The sequence below is a fragment of the Salvelinus namaycush genome, chromosome 31, assembly GCF_016432855.1.
Source record: "Salvelinus namaycush isolate Seneca chromosome 31, SaNama_1.0, whole genome shotgun sequence".
Classification (NCBI taxonomy): domain Eukaryota; kingdom Metazoa; phylum Chordata; class Actinopteri; order Salmoniformes; family Salmonidae; genus Salvelinus; species Salvelinus namaycush.
In genome coordinates this window covers 32078140-32094138 of record NC_052337.1, presented here as the reverse complement: position 1 = coordinate 32094138, position 15999 = coordinate 32078140, and the positions used below count along the sequence as shown (strand labels likewise).

The 15999-nt window shown below is 44.2% G+C and overlaps 1 pseudogene; it reads left to right on the top strand.

Moving 5' to 3' along the window:
• The first annotated feature begins 405 nt into the window (after positions 1–405).
• Positions 406–15999, top strand: part of LOC120025554 — a 52699-nt pseudogene continuing 37105 nt past the window's right edge.

The following is a 15999-nucleotide window of genomic DNA, read 5'->3' as shown; positions in this document are numbered from 1 at the left end:
TTCTGAAATAGACTACATTTTCTTCATATCATGCTTCTTTAGACCTGTTAGAAATGAATACATTATTTTTGTGACGGTGTAGGCTATATTACATGGATTTATTAGACTTTTTAAAATGTAGATATTCCAAAGTTCTGCGTCAGTGGCTTGTAGGCTGTGTGTGGAAGCCAGGAGACGCTAAATGTGTTTCTTAATTAACAATCACCGGCTGATGATATTTCGTGACCGCCACAGCCCTACAAGTTGCGTTTTATATTTTTGTTCAGTATAGTAGTTACATTGTATTAGTTTCAGGTCACTCAAAGACACTTTACATAAGCTCATGATTGTATGACCAACAAAGTATCAAGAGCTGACTCATTCCATTAAATGCTTTATCATTTCACCTTTTCTCTCTGTCTAGATATGGCGTCCTCCAGCAGTTTCCTGTTGGAAGAGCAGTTTCTGTGTTCTATATGTCTGGATGTGTTCACTGAGCCTGTCACCATTCCATGTGGACACAACTTCTGCAAGGCCTGTATCAGAAAGTACTGGGAAAGCAATGACCTGTGCCAGTGTCCAATGTGTAAAAAAGTGTTTGATAGAAAACCAGATCTTTTTGTCAATATTTTCATTTCTGAGATGGCTGCTCAGTTCAGGAAGTCAGTTCAAGTGAACACTACCAGCAGCCCAGACCAACGCCCTCCCGAGCCTGGAGAAGTGGCCTGTGACGCCTGTACTGGCACGAAGTTCAAGGCTCTGAAGTCCTGCCTGGAGTGTATGACCTCTTATTGTGAAACTCATCTGCAGCCGCATCAGATAGCCCCAGCCCTGAAGAGACACAAGCAGCTGATTGCCCCTGTGGAGAACCTAGAAGATAGCATGTGTAAGGAGCACAACAAACTCCTGGAGCTGTTCTGTAGGACTGACCAGACATGTGTTTGTCTCTTGTGCATGAAAACAGAACACAAGACTCACTACACTGTCCCTCTAGAGAAAGAGTATAGACAGAGAAAAGTTCAGCTGGGGAAGATGGAGGCAGAAGTGCAGCAGATGATCCAGGAGCGACTTCAGAAGGTTCAGGATATAAAACACTTGGTAGAGATCAGCAAGCGAGACGCAGAGGGAGAGATAGAAGACAGCGTACAGGTCTTCATTGCTCTGGTGCGCTCCATTGAGAAAAGCCAGGCTGAGTTCATTGAGGTAGTTGAGGAGAAGCAGAAAGCAGCAGAGAGGAAGGCTGAAGGGCTCATTAAAGAGCTGCAGCAGGAAATCGCTGAGCTACAGAGGAGAAGCACTGAGCTGGAGCAGCTCTCACACACTGAGGACCAGCTCCACCTCCTCCAGAGCTCTCCATCCCTCAGCACCCTACCTCCCACCAAGGACTGGTCTGAGATCAGTATTCACACCAGTCTGGGTGTGGGGAACCTAAGGGGAGCTGTGTCTAAGCTGGAGGAGACACTCTGGAGTGAAGTGAAGAAGTTGATGTATGATCCTGAAATGAAGAGGATTCAGCAGTATGCAGTGGATGTGACTCTGGACCCTGATACAGCACATCCCGGTCTCAGCCTGTCTGAGGATAGGAAACAAGTGAGACATGTAGACAGAAGACAGAATCTCCCTGACAACCCAAATAGATTTTCCTTATGTACCGGTATCCTTGGAAAGAAGGGCTTCTCCTCAGGGAGATTCTACTATGAGGTGCAGGTCAAGCGGAAGATTGATTGGGATTTAGGAGTGACCAGAGAGTCCAGCAACAGGAAGGGTTACATTACACTGAAGCCAATACCTATTCTCCTGTCTGCCTCTCCCTGAGAGAGAAGCCTCAGAAGGTGGGGGTATTTGTGGATTATGAGGAGGGTCAAGTCTCTTTTTATGATGTAGAGGCCAGGTCTCATATCTACTCTTTCACTGGTTGCACCTTCACTGAGAAACTCTATCCATACTTCCGCCCTTACAAAAATAATGATGGTAAAAACTCTGCCCCTCTGATCATCTCTCTTGTCAGTCTCTGAGTTTTCTATTGTCAGGCTCTGACTTTTAAAGCCTCACTTCTGAGTGAGCTATAAACATTTGTGTTTGTAAAAGTTTGGATTTGGATGCTGTTATCACAGAATTCAAATAACTCAGTGGCAGTTACATTTGCAGAAACCGTACTGTATAAAAAATGTCAGTACATAGATATTTTGTATAACGTGTATTCTTACATGTACATATATACTGCAAGTGTCTAGGGCTAGGCTGTGTGTACTGTGACCTGCTGTTTAGAATGTATGTGTTTGAATTTGTTGTGCAAATGTCATGTATTAATTATAATCTGTCTGTGCTGACTGAAGTGTGTATATTACGCTCATGCAGCATACACCCATTGTGAATGGTGGATATTAAAGCCAATAGTCTTCCACTGAATATGTCTCTATTAGTGACAGCATCACAATAAGACTAGTATATGTACACAATACAGAGGTGAGTATATGAGCCTAGGAAAAATATTACACCATGAGAACAGGGACAGTGGTTGTAGGGACTGTTCTCGTTTCTTCTTTTGTATATTATAGTGCAGGGGTACTCAAACACTATTTGAGAAAGTCCGGTCACACAAATTTCCTAGGTGACAAAGGTCCAGATGGATATTGTCATTTATCGGCGTAGTAACAAACCCCCACCATGTGACCCCAAACTGTTCACAACCCTCTTGTTGGCAGAGAGAAAAATTAGCAATTTCCAGCAATTCTACACAGTATGCCATGGCGTGAAGGGAACATTTTAGCAGTTTTTAAAGCAAATTTCTTGCAATTCTACACATTTTCTATTTGCAGGGGCGGACTTGCCATCTGGAATTTTGGGAAATGTTAGATGGGTTAGTCCATTTTTAGCCTAGTGGGTCTGTCTAGCTTGGGTTTTTGGTGTAATGATGGTCTAGCCAATAATAGGGTCCTCAAGTGAAGAAATGGGCCAGTGTGTTAGAAATGCCAGGTCGGATTTCTTGTCCCATTCCGTCCCTGCTTATGTGTGTTCATATGATACCAGTAATCAAATCCCGGCCGAATTTAGTCGGGACCCGCGGCCCGTATTGAGCCCGTTCTGGATCCGGCCCGCGGTACGCATATTGAGTAAGGCTGTTGTAGAGTGACAGGTTTTCCTAGTAACAGTAGTGGTGTACATTAATGAACAACCACTAGGCTACACTGCTGCGCTGTCCTCTCTCTGCCCCATCCCCCCAATCACTTTCTCACTTTATTTATCTCTCTCCCGCTCTCTCTTTGCAAAAGCACTGCAGGCACTTGCACATTCCTCTCTTGGTTTTGAACCACTAATTGACAAAAGAAAAAAGGTGTTTTATATTTACGAGGCTTGATGATGCACCTGTCTACAACGAATCCTTTTTTGTCTCTCTCGTCCTCTTTTCTCTGGACCTGTAAGCTATCTAGCAAAGACGACTCACACACGGATGATTGCCATGTTCTGGGGATTCACTCACACGGTTAACGCGTTCGTGTCTAACACACACACACACACACACACACACACACACACACACACACACACACACACACACACACACACACACACACACACACACACACACACACACACACACTTCAAGGCAGAAACACTTACCGTACACACATGATGTAAAAACCTCAGCCAGCTGTAGACAGATCTGTTCTGCCTTGTTGTGGTTCTCCCTTTCCACCCTCTGCCTCCACCGTGCCCTGCCATCCGGCCCACACACTCCTCTCTAGCCTGTAGTGGTGCTCAGCCACCCTGGGCCTGGGGCAGGAGGACACACACAGACACACAGCCAAGATTCAAGACCAAAACAGTTGTATAGTCAAAGTTGAATAGTCAATTATTTTACATTATAAACTGGGTAGTTTGAGCCCTGAATGCTGATTGGCTGACAGTCGTGGTATATCAGACCGTATACCACGGTTATGACTAAACATTAATTTTTACTGCTCTAATTACGTTGGTAACCAGTTTATAATAGCAATAAGGCACCTCTGGGTTTGTGGTGTATTGCCAATATACCACGTCTAAGGGCTGTATTCGGGCTCTCTGCGTTGAGTCATGTCTAAGAAACAGCACTTAGCTATATAGTACACCCCTTCTGGCCTTATTGCTTAAAAATATTATAGATTTTATAAGATAACATTTAATTGTCTACTTAAAGAAGAAAGTCAGTTGACTTTACAAGGGGAAAGAAGAAATTATATTATTCTGATGAATTCATGGAAACAACAAATACTGGGCCGGGTAACTGATCACAGATATCACATCTCTAGCCTGTAAAACGGCTTGTACATGAAGCGTGGCCATTCCTCCTCTAGTAGCTATACTTATCCATATTTAGAGCTATCTGCAGAGTCGTATTATTAGCATAAAACATAACCCAGTAGATGACTATTAAGCTTAATGGAGGAGCTGACAGGCAGAGAGAGAGCTGCTGTAGTAATGCCTTAGGATGTGCTGCGTTAACGTAGAAGAGATACTGCGGTGTCTGATGATATAACACTGATGGGGACATGTGACCTGCTGTAAGGGAAGCGATACCTGTGTGTATGATGTGACTACAGAGTGGATGTAAGAGAGACTGCAGTGGGTGATGGTATAATATGGCAACACATATAGGGGAAGAGATACACTACAGGACCAAAAGAATGAGGACACCTGCTTGTCAAACATCTCCTTCCAAAATCATGGGCATTAATATGAAGTTGGTCCCCCCTTTGCTGCTATAATGGCCTGATCTCTTCTGGGAAGGCTTTCCACTAGATTGCTGCAGGGACTTGCTTCCATTCAGCCACAAGAGCATTAGTGAGGTCGGACACAGATGTTGGGCGATTAGGCCTGGCTCGCAGTCGGGGTTCCAATTCATCCCAAAGGTGTTTGATAGGATTGAGGTCCGGGTTCTCTGCAGGCTAGTCAAGTTCTTCCACACAGATCTCAAAACAAACTATTTCGGTATGGAACTCGCTTTGTGCACGGAGGCATTGTCATGCTGACTTGTTGGAAAGGTGGCATCCTATGACGGTGCCACGTTGAAAGTTGCTGAGCTCTTCAGTAAGGCCATTCTACTGCCGATGTTTGTCTATGGAGATGACATTGCTGTGTGCTCGATTTTATACACCTGTCAGCAACGGGTATGTCTGAAATAGTCTAATCCCCTAATTTGAAGGGGTGTCCTAACGTGACGGACTGTCTGATATGATAACCTCTAAGATCTTCCCAATGAATGTTAAGACAGAGACAGTGTACTGTTCTAGAATGTTGAGGATGTAGTGATGGACTGAGAGGCGAGGTGGATTGAGCCGACTCTGGCCTGAGGCAGGCGGTGTGTGTGTTCTGACCTCTTCCCAGGCCTGAAAGAAGCAGGTTCTCCAGTGTGTGAAGGGTTTGGTCAGCTGCTTGTCTGCCCACTGTATCTATATCGCACACATCAGCTCCTTGATCACCTGACAACACACACACTGCATGTCAAACTATTGCTAATGTGTATGTATATGTGTGTTAGATGTGCGAGTACATGTGTGTGTAAAGCGAGTGAGTGCATGCATGCAAGAGTACCTGGCTCCTCTTCTGGCCCTCACATCTCTGTGTGTTTCAGCTGTTTGAGGCTGTGTGTGTAATGTGTGTGTTCCTCTCTCTCCTCAGCTCCAGGCCATGCAGCTCCACAGCCCCCACCTTCCACTTCCTCAGCTCAGACCATACATTGGCCTATAGGAGAGGTTGAAATGCTGTCTTCTATTAAATATCATTGTGTTAGGTTAGAGATAATGATTGATGGATCACCTTCAGACTGGTGCCTATTACTGGCTGCCCATCTTCAGGCTCCAGTGGTCTAGGATGTTGTTCTTCATCAGGTACATGTTGTCTTCAGTGATAAACATGTGTTTCCATGGTGACAGGTGGTTCTGGGGGAGGAGGAGCTCGGAGGTGGAACTGGAGAGCTCTCTGGGTCAACCACCAACACACCAGGCATCGCTACGCAGTCAAAGATACAGTTGCAGTCCAGCTGTGCGCATATGAGTGTGCCTGCCCGTTTGTATGCTGCTGACCCCCAAGCCAGGGAGGTTACACAGCGGTTTGTGTGTGCTTTTTAACTGTCTGTTGTGCGGTGTGGCCTGAGCTCCTCTGTTTCTGACCCAATCTTAATAAAATGACTTAGCAGAGGACACAAGACTGATGACCAAAATGCCAGGAGATGACAGCTTGACGATGTCCCACCAGACCGTTAGACGAGGCAGTAAATCCAGACACTGTATAGGAGCAGGACAGGCTCAGAGGTTAACTGTCTGTGGTGACCTGGTCTGGGGAAAGAACTAATGTATACCACCAGAGGGGCCTTAAACATTTTACATAGCTAAAGAAATCCCGAGCCACACATTTGTCTAGTAGTTTGGTCATGTTATGGTTACCACTGATCACAGCCCTGGCTACAGACACTAGACCCTTGTTCTAACTAAAACCAAAGATTTTCTTCTCCAAGTCTAAACAATGCTAAGGCCTAATGTTGGCAGCGTGGAGCTAGCACGGGATATTGCTCGAAAACGTTCCTTAATCCTGTAACAAGTGCGCTGAGAGTCGGGAAGTAAGTTCAGGGAGTGTGTTTTATTTGAAAAAAATAATACACGAACCACAAACAACTCATCGACATGAACACAGAGTCAATAACACCTGAGGAAAGAACCAAGGGGAGTGACAGATATAGAGAAGATTATCAAGGAGGTGATGGAGTCCAGGTGAGTGTCATGAGGCGCTGGTGCGCGAGACGATGGTGTCAGGTGTGCAGGATAATCAGCAGCCTGATGACCTAGAGGCCGGAGAGGAAGTATACGTGACAAATCTAGGGATGGAATATGTTGCTGTACTCCTAATTATCCCATTATCCGAACTAACAAATCGAGAAGATTGAAATACTGCTCGTTTTTAATTAAACTTCCTTTTTCGTCCTCATGCTATGCTAGCTAGGCTAAAGCAGCTCATTGGATTCCATGAAAATCTGAAGTGTTGGGGTGAGTAGCTTTCGGTGTTGTGCAATCAAATGAGTTGCTTTTACATACATTTTGTGCTAATTAAACTCATGACACTATTTCCTATTACTATTTTAGGCTATTTGTTGATGTAAAACAAATGTAAATTGCATCCCCTTTTGAGGTGTATTTTTGCTTCATGTGTGGTCGGATCCATCGGTTGTTGGTAGGCCTTTGTGTCCTATGGGACCATTTCCTGTTTCAGGCTATTTAACCAAAGATGATCTCTTCCTCTCTGATTTAACCCATTTGCTCAGATCAATCGGGTCGGTTGATCTATAGTAGGCCTACTACTTACAGTGCCTTGCGAAAGTATTCACCCCCTTGGCATTTTTCCTATTTTGTTGCCTTACAACCTGGAATTAAAACAATTTTTTTTGGGGGGGGTTGTATCATTTGATTTACACAACATGCCTACTACTTTGAAGATGCAAAATGTTTTTTCTTGTGAAGCAAACAAGAAATAAGACAGAAAAACTGAAAACTTGAGCGTGCATAACTATTCGCCCCCCCAAAGTCAATACTTTGTAGAACCACCTTTTGCAGCAATTACAGCTGCAAATCTCTTGGGATATGTCTCTATAAGCTTGACACATCTAGCCACTGGGATGTTTGTCATTCTTCAAGGCAAAACTGCTCCAGCTCCTTCAAGTTGGATGGTTCCTTGTCACGGCCGTCAAAGGGAGGAGACCAAGGTGCAGCGTGGGATGTGCTGTGTGTCACGGCCGTCAAAGGGAGGAGACCAAGGTGCAGCGTGGGATGTGCTGTGTGTCACGGCCGTCAAAGGGAGGAGACCAAGGCGCAGCGTGGGATGCGTACATACTTCTTTATTTCAAAGAACGAACACTAAACAAAATAACAAACGAACCGTGAAGCTATACAAAAATGAGTGCTGACAGGCAACTACACATAGACAACTACCCACAAATACAGGTGGGAAAAGGCAACCTAAGTATGGTTCTCAATCAGAGACAACGATAGACAGCTGCCTCTGATTGAGAACCACACCCGGCTAAACACACAGAAATACAAATCATAGAAAAAAGAACATAGAATGCTCACACAAATCACACCCTGACCAAACCAAAATAGAGACATAAAAAGCTCTCTACGGTCAGGGCGTGACATTCCTGCTGATGTACAGCAATCTTTAAGTCATACCACAGATTCTCAATTGAATTGAGGTCTGGGCTTTGACTAGGCCATTCCAAGACATTTAAAGGTTTCCCCTTAAACCACTTGAGTGTTGCTTTAGCATTATGCTTAGGGTCATTGTCCTGCTGGAAGGTGAACCTCCGTCCCAGTCTCAAATCTCTGGAAGACTGAAACAGGTTTCCCTCAAGAATTTCCCTGTATTTAGCACAATCCATCGTTCCTTCAATTCTGACCAGTTTCCCAGTCCCTGCCGATGGAAAACATTTTCGGGGTGATGAGCGGTGTTGGGTTTGTGCCAAACATAGTGTTTTCCTTGATGGCCAAAAAGCTCAATTTTAGTCTCATCTGACCAGAGTACCTTCTTCCATATGTTTGGGGAATCTCCCACATGCCTTTTGGTGAACACCAAACATGTTTGCTTATTTTCATCTTTAAGCAATGGCTTTTTTCTGGCCGCTTCCGTAAAGCCCAGCTCTGTGGAGTGTACAGCTTAAAGTGATCCTATGGACTGATACTCCAATCTCCGCTGTGGAGCTTTGCAGCTCCTTCAGGGTTATCTTTGGTCTCTTTGTTGCCTCTCTGATTAAATGCCCTCCTTGCCTGGTCTGTGAGTTTTGGTGGGCGGCCCTCTCTTGGCAGGTTTGTTGTGGTGCCATATTCTTTCCATTTTTTAATAATGCATTTAATGGTGCTCTGTGGGATGTTCAAAGTTTCTGATATTTTTTTATAACCCAACCCTGATCTGTACTTCTCCACAACTTTGTCCCTGACTTGTTTGGAGAGCTCCTTGGTCTTCATGGTGCCCCTTGCTTAGTGGTATTGCAGACTCTGGGGCCTTTCAGAACAGGTGTATGTATACTGAGATCATGTGAAACTTAGATTGCACACAGGTGGACTTAATTAATTAAATAATGTGACTCCTGAAGGTAATTGGTTGCACCAGATCTTACTTAGGGGCTTCTTAGCAAAGGGGGTGAATACATATGCACGCACTACTTCTCCGTATACATTTTTTTGAATTTTCAGAAACAAGTAATTTTTTTCACTTCACCAATTTGGACTATTTTGTGTATGTCCATTACATGAAATCCAAATAAAAATCAATTTAAATTACAGGTTGTAATGCAACAAAATAGGAAAAATGGCAAGGCGGTTGAATACTTTTGCAAGGCACTGTAAGCTCTCAGGTATTATTTTGAGCTTTAGGCTACTTACTGTCAATTAGGCTAGGCAGGCAATGGGAATAGGGCTACACAAATTACTTTGAACTTGACTTGAATAGTGTGGCATTCAATTCTAATTGAATACGACTAGCTAGCTATTTCACGAGTTTAAAAGGCTATTTTCATTCAAATGACGAACAGCACTTGTCCCTGGCCTGTTCGGTGAAATTGACGGTTACCAGCTGAGTGTTGTGGGCCAATGTTGTCTTTTGCCGCGGAGAATCTGCCCAGTGCTGTCAGCAGCGATAGACGGTTGGGGCTTGATTGTCACAGTCAAGCATTGTTGCCTCTCCTCCTCGCACTCATTCTGTCAAAACATAAATTACTGTCGAAGATGCGACACAAAGCCTAGTCAAAGATTTTTACTAACCCATTGTTCTATCTGTGGCTTAGTTATAGCAGGCCTAGCTAAAATGTTGTTGGCAATGCTGTTTACCAAAATAATTCTAAATCAATGGCAATATGAGTTTTACAGATGATCACGTGCTGTCCTATCAAAAACATTTGCATTCATTAACCATTGAACCAACAAATTGGTTTGGATTATAATGAATGTGGATTTTTTTTCTCAGTAATGTAGCTAAATCACTCTGAATTCAACTGCCACTGTGTTGGATTTATCATGGGGCTTTCCCCTCAGATGATCAAAGCACTTTAGTTTAGGCCTACTTTGTTAGTGGTAACTCAAGTCTTTATAATGATCAAGCCCCGAATCTGGCTGCTTCTGGGAGAAGTGACTATAGGTCTATATGGAGGCTGAATCAACCTCACTATGGCATCATAAATACTCCCACACAGCTGCTTGTCTGAACTCATCTATCTGAGGCAGGGCCGGGATACCACCGGAATAATCTCTAAGGAGGCCTAGCAATACTACTAGATCCAGGCCTTGTCTTCTGCTGCTGCAGTTACCTCAATCAAATTTATTTATAAAGCCCTTTTTACATCAGCTGATGTCACAAAGTGCTGTAAAGAAACCCAGCCTAAAACCCCAAACAGCAAGCACTGCAGGTGTAGAAGCACGGTGGCTAGGAAAACCCCACTAGAAAGGCCAGAACCTAGGAAGAAACATAAAGAGGAACCAGGCTCTGAGGGGTGGCCAGTCCTCTTCTGGCTGTGCTGGGTGGAGATTATAACAGAACATGACCAAGATGTTCAAATGTTCATAGATAAATAATAATAATCACAGTGGTTGTAGAGGGTGCAACAGGTCAGCACATCAGGAGTAAATGTTAGTTGGATTTTCATAGCCGATCATTCAGAGTATCTCTAACGCTCCTGCTGTCTCTAGAGAGATGAAAACAGCAGGTCTGGGACAGGTAGCATGTCCGGTGAACAGGTCAGGGTTCCATAGCCACAGGCAGAACAGTTGAAACTGGAGCAGCAGCACGACCAGGTGGACTTTGGACAGCAAGGAGGTAGTCAGGTAGCCAGGTAGTCCTGATGCATGGTCCTAGGGCTCAGGTCCTCCGAGAGAGAGAATTAGAGAGAGCATACTTAAATTCACACAGGACACCAGATAAGACCGGAGAAATACTCCAGATATAACAGACTGACCCTAGCCCCCCGACACACAAACTATTGCAGCATAAATACTTGAGGCTGAGACAGGAGGGGTCGGGAGACACTGTGGCCCCGTCCGACAATACCCCCGGACAGGGCCAAACAGGCAGGATGTAACCCCACCCACTTTGCCAAAGCACAGCCCCCACACCACTAGAGGGATATCTTCAACCACCAACTTACCATCCTGAGACAAGGCTGAGTATAGCCCACAAAGATCTCCCCCACGGCACAAACCCAAGGGGGAGCGCAAACCCAGACAGAAAGATCACGTCAGTGACTCAACCCACTCAAGTGACGCACCCCTCCTAGGGACGGCATGGAAGAGCACCAGTAAGCCAGTGACTCAGCCCCTGTAATAGGGTTAGAGGCAGAGAATCCCAGTGGAGAGAGGGGAATCGGCCAGGCAGAGACAGCAAGGGCGGTTCGTTGCGCCTGTGCCTTTCCGTTCACCTTCACACTCCTGGGCCAGACTACACTCAATCATAGGACCTACTGAAGACATGAGTCTTCAATAAAGAATTAAAGGTCGAGACCGAGTCTGCGTCTTTCACATGGATAGGCAGACCATTCCATAAAGATGGAGCTCTATAGGAGAAAGCCCTGCCTCCATTTGTTTGCTTAGAAATTCTAGGGACAGTAAGGAGGCCTGCGTCTTGTGACCGTAGCGTACGTGTAAGGAATATATGGCAGGACCAAATCGGAAAGATAGGTAGGAGCAAGCCCATGTAATGCTTTGTAGGTTAGCAGTAAAACTTTAAATCAGCCCTTGCCTTAACAGGAAGCCAGTGTAAAGAGGCTAGCACTGGAGTAATATAATCACATTTTTGGGTTCTAGTCAAGATTCTAGCAGCTGTGTTTCGCACGAACTGAAGCTTATTTAGTGCTTTATCCGGGTAGCCGGAAAGTAGAGCATTGGATGAACCTAGAAGTGACAAAAGCATGGATTCATTTTTCTGCATAATTTTTGGACAGAAAGTTTCTGATTTTTGCAATGTTACGTAGATGGAAAAAAGCTGTCCTTGAAACAGTCTTGATATGTTCGTCAAAAGATAGATCAGGGTCCAGAGTAACGCCAAGGTCCTTCAGTTTTATTTGAGACGACTGTACAACCATCAAGATTAATCGTCAGATTCAACAGAAAATCTCTTTGTTTCTTGGGACCTAGAACTAACATCTCTGTTTTGTCCTAGTTTAAAAGTAGAACATTTGCCGCCATCCACGTCCTTATGTCTGAAACACAGGCTTCCAGGGAGGGCAATTTTGGGGCTTCACCAAGTTTCATCGAAATGTACAGCTGTGTGTCATCCGCATAGCAGTGAAAGTTAACATTATGTTTCCGAATGACGTCACCAAGAGGTAAAATATAAGGAAAACAATAGTGGTCCTATTACGGAGCCTTGAGGAACACTGACATTTACAGTTGATTTGTCAGAGGACAAACCATCCACAGAGACAAACTGATATCTTCCCGACAGATAAGATCTAAACCAGGCCAGAACTTGTCCGTGTAGACCAATTTGGGTTTCCAATCTCTCCAAAAGAATGTGGTGATCGATGGTATCAAAAGCAGCAGAGCCTCGGGCTGACGCCATTAAAATGTCATTTACCACCTTCACATGCGCAGTCTCAGTGCTATGATGGGGTCTAAAACCAAACTGAAGCATTTAGATTACATTGTCTTCAGGAAGGCAGTGAGTTGCTGCGCAACAGCTTTTACTTTTTTTGTTGAGAGGAATGGAAGATTTGATATAGGCCGATTTTAGTTTTTTAGATTTTCTGGGTCAAGGTTTGGCTTTTTCAAGAGATGCTTTATTACTGCCACTTTTAGTGATTTTGGTACACATCCGGTGGATAGAGAGCTGTTTATTATGTTCAACATAGGAGGGCCAAGCACAGGAAGAAGCTCTTTCAGTAGTTTAGTTGGAATAGGGTCCAGTATGCAGCTTGACGGTTTAGAGGCCATGATTATTTTCATCAATGTGTCAAGAGATATAGTATTAAAAAACTTGAGTGTCTCCCTTGATCCTAGGTCCTGGCAGAGTTGTGCAGACTCAGGACAACTGAGCTTTGGAGGAATACGCAGATTTAAAGAGGAGCCTGTAATTTGCTTTCTAATGATCATGATCTTTTCATCAAAGAAGTTTATGAATTTATCACTGCTGAAGTGAAAGCTATCCTCTCTTGGGGAATGCTGCTTTTTAGTTAGCTTTGCGACAGTATCAAAAATACATTTTGGATTGTTCTTATTTTCCTCAATTAAGTTGGAAAATTAGGATGATCGAGCAGCAGTGAGGGCTCCTCGATACTGCACGGTACTGTCTTTCCAAGCTAGTCGGAAGACTTCCAGTTTGGTGTGGCGCCATTTCCGTTCCAATTTTCTGGAAGCTTGCTTCAGAGCTCAGGTAATTTCTGTATACCAGGGAGCTAGTTTCTTTTGACAAATGTTTTTTGTTTTTAGGGGTGTGTATACATCAAGGGTATTACGCAAGGTTAAATTGAGTTCCTCAGTTAGGTGTTTAACTGATTTTTGTACTCTGACATCCTTGGGTAAAGTGGAGGGAGTCTGGAAGGGCATTTAGGAATCTTTGGATTGTCCGAGAATTTATAGCACGGCTTTTGATGATCCTTGGTTGGGGTCTGAGCCGATTATTTGTTGCGATTGCAAGCGTAATAAGATGGTGGTCCGATAGTCCAGGATTATGAGGAAAAACATTAAGATCCACAACATTTATTCCACGGGACAAAACTAGGTCCAGAGTATGACTGTGGCAGTGAGTAGGTCCGGAGACATGTTGGACAAAACCCACTGAGTCGATGATGGCTCCGAAAGCCTTTTAGAGTGGGTCTGTGGACTTTTCCATGTGAATATTAAAGTCACCAAAAATATGAATATTTTCTGCCATGACTACAAGGTCCGATAGGAATTCAGGGAACTTATTGAGGAACAATTGTATATGGCCCAGGAGGCCTGTAAACAGTAGCTATAAAAAGTGATTCAGTAGGTATTGTGAATTGTCCAGTACGTATGTGGCAATTATTTATATCAGAAGGAGTCAGCAAAACTAGTACTCTATGTGTGCTCTAGGTCATTGGACACCTTTAGATATGCAGCTGTCAGTTATTTTTGTTACTGTTATGGCCAACTATGGTTACACCTCTTGGGTCTTTTCCAGAACAGGGGTGTCCCTCTCAGAAGATTTAGCAGGATGACATGTATTGGTTATTCCTGTAGAGTGCCAAGGTCTGTTGCTATGGTCCTACATGCATGAAACTATTTCTGTGACTCTACCGGTTCCATGTCCTATTATGATAATGGTGGCTAAATGCCAGAGGTGATGAGCCATTAAGAGGAGTTACTATGAGTATGAATAAGGAGGACAAATGAATAAAACGTGTGTTTCAAGACTGGAAGGCAGTTGTATTCATTATCCAGCTCGGTAATAAAAGTCTATTTGAACTCCCATGCGCCGGTATTTTTGAAATATGATTGACCAAATATTTCCACGACGTAGGCTGCATAGATTTCCTGACTAGAAGCTCAAAAGACGAAAACGTAGTTTTTTTGTTTGTTTTGTAAATTGAAATTTGGTATCTTAAATGTTAGCAACACCTTCACCTTTACGGGATACGTGGGGGATATGGTCACTAGTGTAACCAGGAGGTGAGGCCTCATTTAACACAGTAAATTCATCAGGCTTAAGCCATGTTTCAGTCAGGCCAATCACATCAAGATTATGATCAGTGATTAGTTCATTGACTATAACTGCCTTGGAAGTGAGGGATTTAACATTAAGTAGCCCTATTTTGAGATGTGAGATATCACAATCTCTTTCAATAATGACAGGAATGGAGGAGGTCTTTATTCCAGTGAGATTGCTAAGGCGAACACCACCATGTTTAGTTTGCCCAACCTAGATCGAGGCACAGAAACGGTCTCAATGGGGATAGCTGAGCTGACTACACTGACTGTGCTAGTGGCAGACTCCACTAAGCTGGCAGGCTGGCTAACAACAGCTTGCTGCCTGGCCTGCACCCTATCTCATTGTGAAGCTGGGGGAGTTAGAGCCCTGTCTATGTTCATAGATAAGATGAAAGCACCCCTCCAGCTAGGATGGAGTCCGTCACTCCTCAGCAGGCCAGGCTCGGTCCTGTTTGTGGTTGAGTCCCAGAAAGAGGGCCAATTATCTGCAAATTCTACCTTTTGGGAGGGGCAGAAAACAGTTTTCAACCAGCGATTGAGTTGTGAGACTCTGCTGCCAGAGACAATTACTCGATGCCGACACATCTTTCTTGCTGAAGCTATGTTGCGCTTGGTGTACTCTGACTGTTTGATCCTAACATTGTTGGTGCTGATGTGGGTAACAATATCTCTATACTCTCTACACTTGCCAGTTTTAGCTTTAGCCAGCACCATCTTCAGATTAGCCTTAACTTTGGTAGCCCTGCCCCCTGGTAAACAGTGTATGATCGCTGGATGATTTGTTTTAAGTCTAATACTACGGATAATGGAATCGCCAATGACTAGGGTTTTCAATTTGTCAGAGTTAATGGTGGGAGTCTTTGGCGTCTCAGACCCCGTAATGGGAGGAGGAGAGACCAGAGAAGGCTCGGCCTCTGACTCCGACCCGTTGCTTAATGGGGAGAACTGGTTGAAAGTTTGGCTGAATGAGCGACACCGGTTGAGCATTCCTACAGCATTTCCTTCCAGAAGCCATGTGAAAATTGTCCGGCTGCGGGGACTGTGCGAGGGGATTTATACTACTATCTGTACATATTGGTGGCAGATGCTGTTTCATCCTTTCCTACTCTTAAATGACCCTTGCCTAACTATTGCGTTTGAAGCTGGGCTTGCAGCACAGCTATCCTCACCATAAGGCGATCGCTCTCCTGTATATTATGAGTACAGTGACTGCAATTAGAAGGCATTATGTTAATGTTACTACTTAGCTTCGGCTGGTGGAGGCCCTGTAGAACCATGTCCAGATAAAGCGTCCTGGGTGAAAAAGTTTAATGAAAAAAAGTTGAGGAAGGGAAAAAAT